Source organism: Eschrichtius robustus, chromosome 21 (assembly GCF_028021215.1).
Source record: "Eschrichtius robustus isolate mEscRob2 chromosome 21, mEscRob2.pri, whole genome shotgun sequence".
NCBI lineage: Eukaryota > Metazoa > Chordata > Mammalia > Artiodactyla > Eschrichtiidae > Eschrichtius > Eschrichtius robustus.
This window is the reverse complement of record NC_090844.1, coordinates 12,143,653-12,160,097: the sequence shown is the minus strand read 5'-3', so window position 1 is coordinate 12,160,097 and position 16,445 is coordinate 12,143,653. Positions and strand designations below refer to the sequence as shown.

Genomic DNA, 16,445 nt, shown 5'->3' with positions numbered 1-16,445 from the left:
CTGAAATCATATCAAGTATCATTTCCAACCACAATGGTATGAAACTGAAATTCAATATTAGAAAGAATAATTGAAAATTCAAGAACACTTAGAAATTGAACAATAAGCTCCTGAATAGCCAATGAATACAGGAATAAATCAAAAGGGAAATTAAAAAAAAATCTTAAAGCAAACAAAATTGGAAACACAAAGTACCTAAATGTATGGAATACAGGAAAAACAATGCAATTCAAAGAGTTATGTTTACAGTAATAAATGCATATATTTTAAAAGAATTCTTGAGAGGCGATCAAGATGATAAAGTAGGAAGATACTGAGCTCCCCTCCTGCCACGGACACACCCAAATTACAACAACTTACACGGAAATCATCTCTGAGAATGACCTGAAGACTAGCAGGGAAACTTCCACAACTGAAGATATAAGGAAGGAGAAACCACAAGGCAGGTAGGAGGACTGGAAACACAGTCTAGTTGGAACCCACACCTCGAGCACAGTGATGCACAGCTGGAAGATATCACAGTTGCATAGGTCCTCCACACGGAGGGAAGGGTCTGAGCCCTGCATCAGGCAGCTCAGCCCAGGGTTCCTGCCCTAGGAAGAAAAGAACACAGCAGGTCTGGCTTTGAAAACCTCCAGGGCTTACTTTCAGGAAAGGTGGATGTTAAAGAAAACTGAGACTTTGCTCTCACAGGGCACACACAAATCTCACACGTTCTCAGTCCCTGTGCAGAGCCAGCAGTGTGAAAGACACCTGGGTCAGACCCACTTGCTAATCTCTGAGAGCTTCTGGGAAAGGCAAGAGGCAGCTGGGACTCTCGCTAGGAACTGAGACATTGGCAAGCAACATTTTAGAGTCTTCCCTGGAACTGATTAGAATCAGGGGCCTCCCCATCTACCACCATGCCCATAGCACTCCTGCACCACAAGGCCTCACAACTAGACACACTGGGGGCCTACCCTATCCACCTGTGCACCTGGAGCACCACACAGCCACCCATAACGGAGGGCTGCCTGGGCTACCAGCACACCCATGGCAATCACATACCACAGGGCCTCACAGCCACTTAGGCCAGGGTCCAACACTGCCTACCAGCTTCTCCACAGTAGTTGGCCCTGCCATAAGAGAAAGTTGTGTGCAGCCCACACAGGGGACACCCCTGGAGCATGTGGCTCTGCTGACCAGAGGACAACGTGCTGCTGGGCCCTATCAGTCATCTCCTATATAAGGCCACTTCTCTGAGACCCGGGAATGTAACAACCTGAACCTAATGAATAGAAATGCACAGAGAACTAGGAAACATAAGGAAATAGAGGAATATGTTACAAATGAAGTAAAAAGACACGACATCAGAAGAAGAACTAAATAAAACAGGGATAAGCATTCTACCCGAAAAAAAAAGTGTTCACAGTAATGATTATAAAGATGCTCACCCAAGTCAGGAGAAGGATGGACATAGTGAGAATTTCAACAAAGAGTAATAAAATGTCAAAAAGAACCAAACAGCTGAAAAATACAATAAATGAGATTAAAACACACACACAAACACACACACGAGGGAAGCCACATTATATTATATGATACAGAGGAACAGATCAGTGAAATGGAAAACAGAGTAGTGAAAATCACCCAAGCTGAATAGCAGGAAGAAAAAAGAATTAAGACTATAGGTAAAGGGACCTCTGAGACAACATCAAGAATATTAACATGAGCATTACAGGGGTCCCAGAAAGAGGAGAAGAGAGAAAGGGGCAGAGAACTTATTAGAGGATATAATAACTGATAACTTTCCTAAACTGGGGAAGGAAACACACATCCAGGTCCAGGAAACACAGAGTCCCAAACAAGATGAAGACAACAGGTCCACATCAAGACATGTTATAAAGTGCCAAAAACTTAAGGTAAAGAGGGATCATAGAAGCAGTGAAATAAAAGCATATAATTATGTTCAAGGTATTCCCATAAGACTGTCAGCTGACTTTTCAGCAGACTAGGAAGGAATAACAGGATATATTCAATGGGCTAAAAGGAAAGAGCGTACAACAAGAATGCGCTACCAGCAAGATTATGATTCAGAAATGAAGGAGAGGGCTTCCCCGGTGGCGCAGTGGTTGAGAATCTGCCTGCCAATGCAGGGAACACAGGTTCGAGCCCTGGTCCGGAAAGATCCCACATGCCGCCGAGCACCTACGCCAGTGCGCCACAACTACTGAGCCTGTGCTCTAGAGCCTGTGAGCGACAACTACTGAGCCCGCGAGCCGAAACTACTAAAGCCTGTACACGTAGACCCGTGCTCCACAGCAAGAGAAGCCACCACCGTGAGAAGCCTGCGCACTGCAACGAAGAGTAGCCCCCACTCGCCACAACTAGAGAAAAGCCCGCTTGCAGCAACAAAGACCCAATGCAGCCAAAAATAAATAAATAAATAAATTTATGGAAAAAAAAATTGAAGGAGAGATCAAGAGTTTCCCAACAGAGGAACCAAGATGGCGGAGTAGAAGGATGTGCTCTCACTCCGTCTTGTGAGAACACCAGAATCACAACTAGCTGCTGGACAATCATCGACAGGAAGCCAGTGGAACTCACCAAAAAAGAAACCCCACATCCAAAGACAAGGAGAAGTCACAATGAGAAGGTAGGAGAGGCGCAATCACAGTAAAATCAAATCCCATAACTGCTGGGTGGATGACTCACAGATTGCAGAACACTTATACCACAGAAGTCCACCCACTGGAGTGAAGGTTCTGAGCCCCACGTCAGGTTCGGGAGGAGGAATTCCTAGAGAATCAGACTTTGAAGCCTAGTGGGAATTGATTGCAGGACTTCAACAGGACTGGGGGAAACAGAGACTCCACTCTTGGAGGGCACACACAAAGTAGTGTGCACATCAGGATCCAGGGGAAGGAGCAGTGACCCCAGGGGAGACTGATCCAGACCTACCTGCTAGTGTTGGAGGGTCTCCTGCAGAGGCGGTGGGGGGGGGGCTGTGGCTCACCTTGGGGACACGTACACTGGCAGCAGAAGTTCTGGGAAGTACTCCTTGGCGTGAGCCCTCCCAGAGTCTGTCACTAGCCCCACCAAAGAGCCCAGGTAGGCTCCAGTGTTGGGTTGCCTCAGGCCAAACAACCAATAGGGAGGGAACCCAGCCCCACCTGTCAACAGTCAAGTGAATTAAAGTTTTACTGAGCTCTGCCCACCAGAGCAACAGTCAGCTCTACCCACCACCAGTCCCTCCCATCAAGCCTCTTAGATAGTCTCATCCACCAGAGGGCAGACGGAAGAAGCAAGAAGAACTACAGTCCTGCAGCCTGTGGAACAAAAACCACATTCACAGAAAGATAGACAAGATGAAAAGGCAGAGGGCTATATACCAGATGAAGGAACAAGATAAAACCCCAGAAAAACAACTAACTGAAGTGGAGATAGGCAACCTTCCAGAAAAAGAATTCAGAATAATGATAGCGAAGATGATCCAGGACCTCGGAAAAAGAATGGAGGCAAAGATCGAGAAGATGCAAGAAATGTTTAACAAAGACCTAGAAGAATTAAAGAACAACAGAGATGAACAATAACAATGCAATAACTGAAATGAAAACTACACTACAAGGAATCAATAGCAGAATAACTGAGGCAGAAGAACAGATAAGTGACCTGGAAGACAGAATGGTGGAATTCACTGTTGTGGAACAGAATAAAGAAAAAAGAATGAAAAGAAATGAAGACAGCCTAAGAGGCCTCAGGGAAAACATTAAACGCAACAACATTCGCATTATAGGGGTCCCAGAAGGAGAAGAGAGAGAAAGGACCTGAGAAAATATTTGAAGAGATGATAGTCGAAAATTTCCCTAACATGGGAAAGGAAATAGCCACCCAAGTCCAGGAAGCACAGCGAGTCCCATATAGGATAAACCCAAGGAGAAACACACCAAGACACATATTAATCAAATTGGCAAAAATTAAAGACGAAGAGAAATTATTGAAAGCAGCAAGGGAAAAACGACAAATATCATACAAGGGAACTCCCATAAGGTTAACAGCTGATTTCTCAGCAGAAACTCTACAAGCCAGAAGGGAGTGGCATGATATACTTAAAGTGATGAAAGGGAAGAACCTACAACCAAGATTACTCTACCCGGCAAGGATCTCATTCAGATTTGATGGAGAAATCAAAAGCTTTACAGACAAGCAAAAGCTAAGAGAATTCAGCACCACCAAACCAGCTTGACAACAAATGCTACAGGAAATTCTCTAAGTGGGAAACACAAGAGAAGAAAAGGACCTACAAAAACAAACCCAAAACAATTAAGAAAATGGTCATAGGAACATACATATCAATAATTACCTTAAACGTGAATGGATTAAATGCTCCAACCAAAAGACACAGGCTTGCTGAATGGTTACAAAAACAAGACCCATATATATGCTGTCTACAAGAGACCCACTTCAGACCTAGGGACACATGCAGACTGAAAGTGAGGGGATGGAAAAAGATAGTCCATGCAAATGGAAATCAAAAGAAACCTGGAGTAGCTATACTCATATCAGATAAAATAGACTTTAAAATAAAGAATGTTACAAGAGACAAGGAAGAACACTACATAATGATCAAGGGATCAATCCAAGAAGAAGATATAACAATTATAAATATATATGCACCCAACATAGGAGCACCTCAATACATAAGGCAACTGCTAACAGCTATAAAAGAGGAAATCGACAGTAACACAATAATAGTGGGGGACTTTAAAACCTCACTTACACCAATGGACAGATCATCCAAAATGAAAATAAATAAGGAAACACAAGCTTTAAATGACACAATAGACCAGAAAGATTTAATTGATATTTATAGGACATTCCATCCAAAAACAGCAGATTACACTTTCTTCTCACGTGCACAGGGAACATTCTCCAGGACAGATCACATCTTGGGTCACAAATCAAGCCTCAGTAAATTTAAGAAAACTGAAATCATATCAAGCATCTTTTCTGACCCCAACACTATGAGATTAGAAATGAATTACAGGGAAAAAAACATAAAAAACACAAACACATGGAAGCTAAACAATACGTTACTAAATAACCAAGAGATCACTGAAGAAATCAAAGAGGAAATCAAAAATACCTAGAGACAAATGACAATGAAAACACGATGATCCAAAACCTATGGGATGCAGCAAAAGCAGTTCTAAGAGGGAAGTTTATAGCTATACAAGCCTACCTCATGAAACAAGAAAAATCTCAAGTAAACAATCTAACCTTACACCTAAAGGAACTAGAGAAAGAAGAACAAACAAAACCCAAAGTTAGCAGAAGGAAAGAAATCATAAAGATCAGAGCAGAAATAAATGAAACAAACAAAGAAAAGAATAGCAAAAGTTAATAAAAGTAAAAGCTGGTTCTTTGAGAAGATAAACAAAATTGATAAGCCATTAGCCAGACTCATCAAGAAAAAGAGGGAGAGGACTCAAATCAATAAAATCAGAAATGAAAAAGGAGAAGTTACAACAGACACCGCAGAAATACAAAGCATCCTAAGAGACTACTACAAGCAACTCTATGCCAATAAAATGGACAACCTGCAAGAAATGGACAAATTCTTAGAAAGGTATAACCTTTCAAGACTGAACCAGGAAGAAATAGAAAATATGAACAGACCAATCACAAGTAATGAAATTGAAACTGTGATTAAAAATCTTCCAACAAACAAAAGTCCAGGACCAGATGGCTTCACAGGTGAATTCTATCAAACATTTAGAGAAGAGCTAACACCCATCCTCAAACTCTTCCAAAAAATTGTGGAGGAAGGAACACTCCCAAACTCATTCTATGAGGCCACCATCACCCTGATACCAAAACCAGACAAAGATACTACAAAAAAATAAAATTACAGACCAATATCACTGATGAATATAGATGCAAAAATCCTGAACAAAATACTAGCAAACAGAATCCAACAACACATTAAAAGGATCATACACCACGATCAAGTGGGATTTATCCCAGGGATGCAAGAATTCTTCAATATACGCAAATCAATCAATGTGATACACCATATTAACAAATTGAAAAATAAAAACCATATGATCATCTCAATAGATGCAGAAAAAGCTTTTGACAAAATTCAACACCCATTTATGATAAAAACTCTCCAGAAAGTGGGCATAGAGGGAACCTACCTCAACATAATAAAGGCCATATACGACAAACCCACATCAAACATCATTCTCAACGGTGAAAAAATGAAAGCATTTCCTCTAAGATCAGGAATGAGACAAGGATGTCCACTCTCACCACTATTTTTCAACATAGTTTTGGAAGTCCTAGCCACAGCAATCAGAGAAGAAAAAGAAATAAAAGGAATACAAATTGGAAAAGAAGAAGTAAAACTGTCACTGTTTGCAGATGACATGATACTATACATAGAGAATCCTAAAAATGCCACCAGAAAAGTACAAGAGCTAATTAATGAATTTGGTAATGTTCCAGGATACAAAATTAATGCACAGAAATCTCTTGCATGCCTATACACTAATGATGAAAAATCTGAAAGAGAAATTATGGAAACACTCCCATTTACCACTGCAACAAAAAGAATAAAATACCTAGGAATAAACCTACCTAGGGAGACAAAAGACCTGTATGCAGAAAACTATAAGACACGGATGAAAGAAATTAAAGATGATACCAACAGATGGAGAGATATACCATGTTCTTGGATTGGAAGAATATTGTGAAAATGACTATACTACCCAAAGCAATCCACAGATTCAACGCAATCCCTATCAAATTACCAGTAGCATTTTTTACGGAACTAGAACAAATCATCTTAAAATTTGTACGGAGACACAAAAGACCCCGAATAGCCAAAGCAGTCTTGAGGGGAAAAAACGGAGCTGGAGGAATCAGACTCCCTGACTTCAGACTATACTACAAAGCTACAGTAATCAAGACAATATGGTAGTGGCACAAAAACCGAAACATAGATCAATGGAACAAGATAGAAAGCCCAGAGATAAACCCACGCACCTATGGTCAACTAATCTATGACAAAGGAGGCAAAGATATACAATGGAGAAAAGACAGTCTCTTCAATAAGTGGTGCTGGGAAAACTGGACAGCTACATGTAAAACAATGAAATTAGAACACTCCCTAACACCATACACAAAAATAAACTCAAAATGGATTAGAGACCTAAATGTAAGACCGGACACTATAAAACTCTTAGAGGAAAACATAGGAAGAACACTCTTTGACATAAATCACAGCAAGATCTTTTTTGATCCACCTCCTAGAGTAATGGAGATAAAAACAAAAATAAACAAATGGAACCTAATGAAACTTCAAAGCTTTTGCACAGCAAAGGAAACCATAAACAAGACGAAAAGACAACCCTCAGAATGGGAGAAAATATTTGCAAACGAATCAACGGACAAAGGATTAAACGCCAAAATATATAAACAGCTCATGCAGCTCAATATTAAAGAAACAAACAACCCAATCCAAAAATGGGCAGAAGACCTAAATAGACATTTCTCCAAAGAAGACATACAGATGGCCAAGAAGCACATGAAAAGATGCTCAACATCACTAATTATTAGAGAAATGCAAATCAAAACTACAATGAGGTATCACCTCACACCAGTTAGAATGGGCATCATCAGAAAATCTACAAACAACAAATGCTGGAGAAAAGGGAACCCTCTTGCACTGTTGGTGGGAATGTAAATTGATACAGCCACTATGGAGAACAGTATGGAGGTTCCTTAAAAAACTAAAAATAGAATTACCATATGATCCAGCAATCCCACTACTGGGCATATACCCAGAGAAAACCATAATTCAAAAAGACACATGCACCCCAATGTTCATTGCAGCACTATTTACAATAGCCAGGTCATGGAAGCAACCTAAATGCCCATTGACAGATGAATGGATAAAGAAGTTGTGGTACATACATACAATGGAATATTACTCAGCTGTAAAAAGGAACGAACTTGAGTCATTTGTTGAGACGTGGATGGATCTAGAGACTGTCATACAGAGGGAAGTAAGTCAGAAAGAGAAAAACAAATATCGTATATTAACGCATGTATGTGGAACCTAGAAAAATGGTACAGATGAACCGGTTTGCAGGGCAGAAGTTGAGACACAGATGTAGAGAACAAACGTATGGACACCAAGGGGGGAAAACTGCGGTGGGGTGTGGATGATGGTGTGCTGAATTGGGCGATTGGGATTGACATGTATACACTGATGTGTATAAAATTGATGACTAATAAGAACCTGCAGTATAAAAAAACAAACAAAAAAAAACAACTAATACTAAACTTTCCTTGGGTTATTTGTATAGAAATATGTTAATATAAATGTTTCAGACATTACATGAAATTTCTAAAAATCTTATATGTTCTGGTATAATGTTATAAGTCATAATTCTAGTTAATACTTTAAAATGTATATCTCAGAAATAACTAAATTTCCTTGTCAATTGCATTATTATGAACTTTTATCAAATCTTTAACCGTGGTCATTTTTAAGTCTTTTGTCATTTACACACAGTTCTGGGTGTACTCTGATGCTTTTGCAAAAATGTTCCTATAAAAGGGTTTCATCTTCAAGGAATTCATGGAAAAGACTCTGACAAGTACAGGTTTCTGGTAACGGACTATACTGCTGAAATGAATGAATAAGCATTTTCAGAACTCTAATGGAAAACTGATGAACTCATAAAAGTGCTAACAGAAGATCAAGATGAAAAAAAAATTAATTACATGGGACTGAGTGAACTGATGAGGATGATTATAATTTTTGTGACTTTCTGTTTGAATAAAAAAAAAATCCCACAAGGACTCAGACGCAAAAAAAATATACAAATCAATTTTCACTGCAAAGTAAAGGAACTGTTACAGTGGAGGATTACTGGACTGAATGTCAATATTATGACGTAGTATGAGTGTGTTTCATGTTTGCAATCATTGTTGCTTTTGTTGTGGTCATCCATTTACAATGCTTGGTGTCAGTTTATTTATCTCTTGTAAAAATAAAATACAGTGTGTGTGTGTGAAAAAAAAAGAATAGTTTTGGAGATTTTTGAAATCTATATGTATTTCTATATCTACATCTGTATCTATTCAAACACACAGTGTGTATCCTTTTGCTCAGTATTTTATCTGTGACATTCATCTATGTGGTTGCATATACTTATAGTTAATTCATTTTCATTCTATACAGTATTCCATTGCACAAGTATGACACTTTTTAATCCATTTTACCTTTGATGTACCTTTGATTCAATGCTGCTATACGTGTCTTGTACATATCTTTTGGGATGCATGTGCATGCATTTCTGTTGGGTATATACCTAGAAATGGAATTTCTGGCTCATAGGAAATAAGTATATTCAACCCCAGTAGAACATGCCAAATTTTTGTTTTCCCCAAATGGATATACTTATTACATTACCACCACGAGTGTGTGAAAGTCCTCATTGTTTCACATCTCCATCAATATTTACTCTCATAAAGACTTTCTAATGTTGGTCATTCTGATAGAGGTATAATGAGTTCTCATTGGAATTTAATTTGTATTTCCCAGATTGCTGGTGAGGATTAGCACCATTTCACTTTTTGGTTGACTATTTGAATAATCTATTTTGTGAAATGCCTGGTCAAGCCTCTTGCCAATTTTTCTATTGAGTTCTCTGTCTTTTTTCTATTAATTTGAATAACTTTGTATGTATTCTCAATATGGGTGCATTCTGGTTATATTTATTGCAAACATCTTCTTGTATGTTCCAGGGTGCATTTTTCACTTGCTTAATGATGTCCTCAACTTTCATTAATATAATCAAATAGAAAAAGTTTTTCTGATGGTTAGTGATATGGGTATCTGGCTTATTAAGATACCCACCCTGAGATCTATACTTTTGCCTTTACCTACCCAGAGATCATAAAGATATTTTTCTTTGCTAAAAAAAAAAAAAAAAACTGTTTCCCAGACTAGCAAAAGCTAAAAGAGTTCATCACTAATAAAGTAGCCTTATAAGCAATGTTGAAGGAATTTACTTAAGCTTAAAAGAAGTCTCACTAATTATTGATAGTAATAAGAAAACCAACAAAAGTAAAAATCTCACTGCAAAAAGTATACATAGAGTAAGGGTAGTAGATCAAACACTTACTAAGCTTCTGTAAAGAATAAAAGACAATAGTAGTATGTTTTTTTAAAAAGAGAGGGCCCAAATAAATCAGAAATAAAAGAGATGAAGTTACAGTAGACACCACAGAAATACAAAGTATCCTACGAGATTAAGACAAACAATTATACACCAACAAATGGGACAACCTAGAAGAAGTGGATAAATTCCTAAAAACATACATCTTCCAAGATAGAGTTAGCAATAAATAAAAAATCTAAACAGATCAATTACTAGAAATGAAATCAATCAATAATAAAAAAACTCCCAATAAATAAAATGTCCAGGATCAGGTGGCTTTACTAATAAGTTCTACCAAACATTTAAAGGACAGTTAACATCTATCTTTCTCAAGCTATTCCAAACAACTGATGAAGGAGTGCTTCCAAACTTATTTTCTGAGGCCAGCATCACCCATATATGAAAACCAGATAAACACACTACCAAAAAAGGTAAATTACAGGCCAATATCCCTGATGAACACAGATGCAGAAACCCTCAACAAAATATTAGTAAACTGAATTCAACAATACACTAAAAGAACCATACACCGTGATCACATGGATCATCTCAGCAATGCAGGAATGATTCAGTCTATGCAGATCAATTGACACACCAGATTAGCAGAACAAAGGATAAAATCATATGATCAACTTCACACCTCCAGCAAAGGAGGTGGCAAAATTCGACAAAGTTCAACATTTGAATTATGATAAAAACTCTCAACAAGGTGGGTACAGACACAACATACCTTTTTATAATAAAGGACAGCAACTTCCCTGGCAGTCCAGTGGTTGGGAATTTGCAATTCCACTGCAGGGGGTGTGGGTTCAATCCCTGGTCAGGGAACTAGGGTCCCCCATGCTGTGTGGTGCGGCCTGAATGAATGAATGAATGAATAAATAAATAAATATAAAGGGTATATATGACAAAAGCAGACCTAACATCATACTTAATGGTGAAAAGCTGAAAGCATCTCCTCTAAGAACAGGAACAAGACAAGGATGCCTACTCTCACCACTTTTATTCAACACAGGATTAATAGTTTTAGCCATAGCCAAAAGACAAAAATCAAAATACAAAATAGGATCTAACTTGTAAAGGAAGTAAAACTGTCACTGTTTGCAGATGACATGATAATATGTAGAGAAAACCCTAAAGATCTCACCAACAAATTATTAGCATAAATAAACTCAGTAAATTTGAAGTATACACAATTTTTTTCTTTTTTTAAATTAACTTTGTTGGAGTATAGTTACTTTTCAATGTTGTGTTAGTTTCTACTATACAGCAAAGTGAAGCACCTATACGTATACATATATCCGCTCTTTTTTGGATTTCCTTCCCATTTAGGTCACCACCAAGCACTGAGTAGAGTTCCCTGTGCTATACAGTAGGTTCTCATTAGTTATCTATTTTATACATAGTATCAATGGTGTATATTTGTCAATCCCAATCTCCCAATTTCTCCCATCCCCCCTTTTCCCCCCTTGGTGTCCATACATTTGTTCTCTACATCTATGTCTCTATTTCTGTTTTGCAAATTACATCATCTATACCATTTTTCTAGATTCCACATATATGCGTTAATATACGATATTTGTTTTTCTCTTTCTGATTTACTTCACTCTGTATGACTCTATGTACATCCACGTCTCTACAAATAACCCAATTTCATTCCTTTTTATAGTTGAGAATATTCCATTGTATATATGTACCACATCTTCTTTGTCCATTACTCTGTTGATGGACATCTAGGTTGCCTCCTAGTCCTGGCTATTGTAAATAGTGTCGCAGTGAATACTGGGGTGCACATGTCTTTTTGAATTATGGTTTTCTCTGGGTATATGCCCAGTAGTGGGATTGCTGTATCATAACGTAGCTCTTAGTTTTTAAGGAACCTCCATACTGTTCTCCATAGTGGCTGTATCAATTTACATTCCCACGAAGAGCAAGTGGGTTCCCTTTGCTCCACACCTTCTCCAGCATTTATTGTTTGTAGATATTTTGATGATGGCCATTCTGACCCGTGTGAGGTGATACCTCATTGTAGTTTTTGATTTGCATTTCCCTAATAATTAATGGTGTTGAGCATCTTTTCATGTGCCTCTTGGCCATCTGTATGTCTTTGGAGACATACCTATTTAGGTCTTCCACCCATTTTTTCATTGGCTTGTTTGTTTTTTTGATATTGAGCTACATGAGCTATTTGTATGTTTTGGAGATTAATCCTTTGTCAGTTTCTTCATTTGCAAATATTTTCTCCCATTGTGAGTGCTGTCTTTTCGTCTTCTTATGGTTTCCTTTGCTATGCAAAAAAGCTTTTACGTTTAGTTAGGTCCTATTTGTTAATTTTTGTTTTTATTTTCATTGAAGTATATGCAATTAATATACAGAAATCTGTTATTTTTCTCTGCACTAATAAACTATCAGAGAAATTAAGGAAAAAAATTACAATTGTACCAAAAATAATAAAATACCTGGGAATAAATTTAACCATGGAGGTGAAAGATATATATATTACAAATTATAAGACATTGATGAAGGAAATTGAAGATGACACAAATAAATGAAAAGATAGCCAATGCTCTTGGATTAAAAGAATTAATCTTTTTAAAATAGCCCTATTACTCAAAGCAACCTACAGATTTAAAGCAATCCCTATCAAAATACCCATGACATTGTTCACAAACAGAACAAATAATCCCCAAATACAGAACCACAAAATACCCACACTGCCAAAGCAATCCTGAGAAAAAAAGACCAAAGCTGAAGATAGCATGCTCCCTGACTACAAAGCTACAATAATGACAAAAACAGACACATAGATCAACGGAATAGAATAGAGAGCCCAGAAAGGAACCCACACACTTATGGTGAATAAAAATACCACCAAGGAGGCAAGAATATACAATGGAGAAAAGACAGTCTCTTCAATAAGTGGTGTTGGGAAAACTGGAGGGCTACATGTAAAATAATGAATTTAGAACATTTCCTCACACCAGACACAAAATTCAAAATGGATTAAGGACCTAAAGGTAATACACCAAACCATAAAACTCCCCAGAGAGAACATAGGCAGAACACTCTTCGACATAAATTGTAGCAATAATTATTTTGGGATCTGGCCTCTAAGGCAAAAGAAATAAAAACAAAAATAAACAAATGGAAGCTAAATAAAGTTAAAGAGCTTTTGCACAGCCATGAAAGCCATCAACAAAATCAAAATTCAAAGTGCAAAGTGTAAGAAAATATTTGCAAATGATATGACTGACAAAAGGTTAATATCCAAAATATATAAGTGTTTCATACAACTCAATATCACACACACAAAAAATGAACAAACAACACAATCAATAATGGTCAGAAGACATGTATAGACATCTTTCCAAAGAAGATACAGATGGCTAAAAGGCAGATGAAAAGGTGCTCAACATCACTAATTATTAGAGAAGTTCAATTCAAAACAACCATGAGATATCAACCCCACACCTGTCAAAATAGCTCTCATCAAAATGTCTACAAATACCAAATTTTGGAGAGGATGTGGAGAAAAGTGAACCCTTGTCCACTGTGGGTAGGATTGTAAATTGTTGCAGGCACTATGGAAAATAGGATGGAGGTTTCTCAAAAAATTAAAAATAGAACTACCATATGATCCATCAATAACTCTCCTGGGTACCTATCTAGGAAAAAAATGAAAACACTAATTCAAAAAGATACATAGGGCTTCCCTGGCGGCACAGTGGTTAAGAATCCACCTGCCAATGCAGGGGACAGGGGTTCAATCCCTGGTGTGGGAAGATCCCACATGCCGCGGAGCAACTAGGCCCATGCACCACAAATACTGAGCCTGCACTCTAGAGCCCGCGAGCCACAACTACTGAAGCCCGTGCTCCTAGAGCCCGTGTTCCGCAACAAGAGAAGCCACCACAATGAGAAGCCCGTGCACCGCAACGAACAGCAGCCCCTGCTCGCTGCAACTAGAGAAAGCCCACGCACAGCAACAAAGACCCAATGCAGCCAAAAATAAAAAATAAAATAAAAATAAAAAACATTGTTTAAAAAAAAAAAGATACATAAACCCCAATGTGCATAGCAGCACTATTGACAATGGCCAAGATATGAAAGCAACCAAAATGCCCATGAACAGACAAATGGATAAAGAAGATATGGGATATATGTACAGTGGAATCTTACACAGCCATAAAAAGAATGAAATTCTGCCATTTGCAGCATCGTGGATGGACCTCGAGAATATTATGCTTAATGAAGTAAGTCAGAGAAAGACAAATACTGTGTGATATCATTTATATGTGGAATCTAAAAATAATACAAATGAATGTATATGCAAAACAGAAACAGACTCACAGATCTATATACAAAGTAGTGGTTACCGGTGGGGACAGGTAAGGGGGGAGGAGCAAATTCGGGATATAGAATTAAGAGGTACAAACTACTATGTATGAAATAGATAAGCAACAAAATATATATTGTATAGGACAGAGAATTATAGCCATTCCCTTGTAAAAACTTTTAATCAAGTGTAATCAGTAAAAAATCCAAGATCACCTGAAACTGATATAATATTGTAAATAAACTATAATTTTAAAAAATAAAACAAAAATAAAAACAATTGGGTAGAGGATCTGAATACACATTTTGCCGAAAAAAAAATGATGGCTAAAAGGCACATGGAAACATGGTCAACATTACTAATCATCAGGAGGGAAATGGAACTCAAAATCACAAAAAGAGATCACCTTACAGGTGTCAGAATGGTTATCATCAAAATGGCAACAGTTAATAAGTGTTGCTGAGGATGTGGAGAAAAGAGCACTGACCGGCACTGTTGCTAAGAGTGTAAATCAGTGCAGCCACTATTGAAAACATTATGGAGGGTTCTGAAAACATAAAAAAATAAAACTACCATATGAGTTAGCAATTCCACTTATGGTTATTTATCCAAAGAGAACAAAAAAAAGCAAAAAACTAAAGAGTGACATGCACCCGTGTTCACTGCAACATAACTTACAATAGCCGATATATGGTAGAAACCTAAATGTTCAATGATAGACAAATGGATAAAAAAGTGAGATAGATATATATATATATATGTATACACACACACACATACATGTATACACATACATACATATGAATATACAAAATACACATACACATATATACATGTATCTATACACATATGTAGATATATATTCATATACAAATACATATATATGTATATATGTCTATACAACTGTACATATACAGTTATATATTATGTATTACTCAGCCATAAAAAGATAAAATCTTGCCATTTTTGACAACATGGATGGACCTAGAGAGTATTATTCTCAGTGAAGTAACTCACATAGAGAAAGACAAATACCACATGATCTCACTTATATGTGTAATGTCAAAACAAAACAAACACAACAAAACCAGTCTTACAGACACAGTGAACAAATTGGTGGTTGCAAAAGGGGAGGTGAGTAGGTCTTGGACAAGACAGGTGAAGGGGTATAAGAAGTACAAAATTCCAGTTATAAAAATTGACAAGAATTTAATATACAGAATAAAGAATATGGTTCATGATATTGCAGTAACTGTGGATGGGGACAGATGGTTACTAGACTCATCAAGGTGATCGTTTTGTAATATACTTAAATGCTAAATCATTATGTTGTACATCTGAAACTAATGTAATATTATATGCCAACTATTCTTCAATTTAAAAAAAGAAAGAAAGAAAGAAAAAGAATGCATGCCCTGACAGCATTTCACCTGAGCCATTTCTTGGGAGTGTGTTTGTAATGAACAGCCTTGAGGAATGAGCTAATGTCTCTCCCTCAGACAAACAGGAACCTGCTAACCTCTCATTTTAAAAGCAGTGGACTCCTCAAACTCAGTGTTCTTAGTGTAACACAACCAAATACCTGCTAGCACTCAACTGGATCCCTCTCTGTCATCCCAGTGGGAACTGGGGTGTGGGGAAGGAGAACCAAAACAATATTATGCTCACGCTTGCTGTGCCATAAGTAATAAAACCTTTTGTCTCTGAAAAATAACTCAATTAAAGAACCTAATTTTACAACTAAAGGAACTAGGAAAACAACAAACTAAGCCCAATATTAGCAGAATGAAATAAATAATAAGGATTAGAGCAGTTATGAAAGTAATAGAAGGACCTACTGTGTAGCACAGGGAACTCTACTCAATACTCTGTAGTGAGCTATATGGGAAAAG

At 37.5% G+C, this 16,445-nt stretch overlaps 1 long non-coding RNA gene across 1 annotated transcript in view; it reads right to left on the bottom strand.

Moving 5' to 3' along the window:
- Positions 1-16,445, bottom strand: part of LOC137755923 (uncharacterized) — a 95,259-nt gene that overhangs the window by 16,554 nt on the left and 62,260 nt on the right. The window contains exon 2 of the long non-coding RNA XR_011072128.1: positions 10,948-11,074. This is a non-coding gene — a long non-coding RNA (uncharacterized lncRNA). The remainder of the gene's footprint in view (positions 1-10,947; positions 11,075-16,445) is intronic.